The sequence below is a fragment of the Sinocyclocheilus grahami genome, unplaced genomic scaffold, assembly GCF_001515645.1.
Source record: "Sinocyclocheilus grahami isolate Dianchi unplaced genomic scaffold, SAMN03320097.WGS_v1.1 scaffold674.1, whole genome shotgun sequence".
NCBI classification, from domain to species: Eukaryota; Metazoa; Chordata; class Actinopteri; order Cypriniformes; family Cyprinidae; genus Sinocyclocheilus; species Sinocyclocheilus grahami.
The window spans coordinates 13,339-15,030 of NW_015505853.1; the positions used below are offsets into that span (position 1 = coordinate 13,339).

The following is a 1,692-nucleotide window of genomic DNA, read 5'->3' on the forward strand; positions in this document are numbered from 1 at the left end:
AATATTATAAAAAAAATGTGTCCATCAATGGTGGCAATCAGTAGGTGCTGCGACACCCCGGTTGGGAAACACTGTGTTAGGCTATCAGTAGCACCCCATTATTATCATCATTCAGAATACTGTGCTAAAGCACATCAATATCGATTGTAAAGCTACATTAAAAATTGAGCAGAGATAGATATTCACATGGATTTATTGTACAGGGAGGAAGCTAGAGCAGACAGCAACACAAAAATTATTTGAGTAACAGCCTCACAGCCTAATAATTCAATAGTGTATTAGCCTTTTTCAACAAATATATTGTACTAATTTAGGCACTTTAGAAATTATGTTTTAATACACTAGTCATCAGGTTTTGATCAGTAAGATTGTTAATGTTTTTTAAAGAAGTCTCTTCTGCTCACCGAGCCTTCATTTATTTGATCAGAAATACAGCAAGAGCAGTAATATTGTGAAATATTTGTATTATTTAAAATGACTGATTTCTATTTGAATATATTTTAAAATGTAATTTATTTCTGTGATCAAAGATGAATATTCAGCATCATTACTCCAGTCTTCAGTGTCACATGATCTTCAGAAATCATTCTAATATGCTGATTTGCTGCTCAAGAAACATTTATTATTATTATTATTATTATGTTGAAAACAGATTAGATTTTTTTCAGGTTTCTTTGATGAATAGAAAGTTCAGAAGAACAGCATTTATCTGAAATAGAAATCTTTTACAAACATTATAAATGTCTTTATCATCACTTTTGATCAATTTAAAGCATCCTTGCTAAACAAAAGTAATAATTTATATAAAACAGCATTTTTTTTTCCAGTGTAAACTCTAAAAATAGTTAAATCCAAAAGTATTGCTTAGTGTAAAACATGTTGGAGATTAGCTGATAGGCTGTTGATTCATTAAATAAGCTGTTTATTCGGTGTAGTGAAGCCTCTCTGCTGCTTAAAAGGAGTCAATTTCATCGACAACTTCAATCTTTTCTGGGGCCATAGACAACTGTTTAAACTGGATGGCCTCCACCCAAACAAACTTGGTGCAAGAGTCCTTCAGGTGTCATCCTTCAGTATTGTGTGCCAAACTACTCAACCTGAATGGCACACACACACCTGGACAGAGTATGAGTGACGACAGGACTTCATATCAGCTTCCGAGTCATCATGTGGTTGACACATCCCACAAGGACACTGATAACACCACGTAGCCACAACAAGCAATGCTCATGGAAACTATCCCGGCTGAGCCCTACCCACAGAGCTCATCACAGACAGACTGTGACGTATCAGAACAGCTCCAAGACTCAGCACCCAAGGACGACTTTCTGGAAAACAGCCAGGGAAGCCAGGACAACATATTTCAGCCACCAGAAACAACAGAGCCACAGCCCTGCTCACCAGACACATTATCCCTCTCTCCAACATCTCCACTTCTAAGCTTCTCACAGAAAATGGAGGAACTGGTTTATGCTGGGACCAGACTCTCCCACTCTTTTGCTGCAAGCCCCCAGATACCAACAAAAAACCGGCGGGCCCCACAACCACCAAAGCCTGTGGGCCCAGCTCGTCTTCCTCCTCCTGTGAGAGCTCTCCGGCCGCTGCCACAACGCCAGGGCCCAAACCCTCCATCTGCTGTAGGTGAACCAAAAACAACTGATAGCAGCTCTCAGTGATATGTGTCGGGGCCCC

At 39.5% G+C, this 1,692-nt stretch overlaps 1 protein-coding gene and 1 long non-coding RNA gene across 3 annotated transcripts in view; both read right to left on the reverse strand.

The window, feature by feature from the left end:
* The window catches only part of LOC107559102 (GDP-L-fucose synthase-like), a 34,128-nt gene that overhangs the window by 10,107 nt on the left and 22,329 nt on the right, over positions 1–1,692 (reverse strand). The gene's annotated exons all lie outside the window — the stretch shown is intronic.
* The window catches only part of LOC107559103 (uncharacterized), a 5,894-nt gene continuing 5,070 nt past the window's right edge, over positions 869–1,692 (reverse strand). Inside the window, exon 3 of the long non-coding RNA XR_001605558.1 lies at positions 869–945. This is a non-coding gene — a long non-coding RNA (uncharacterized lncRNA). The remainder of the gene's footprint in view (positions 946–1,692) is intronic.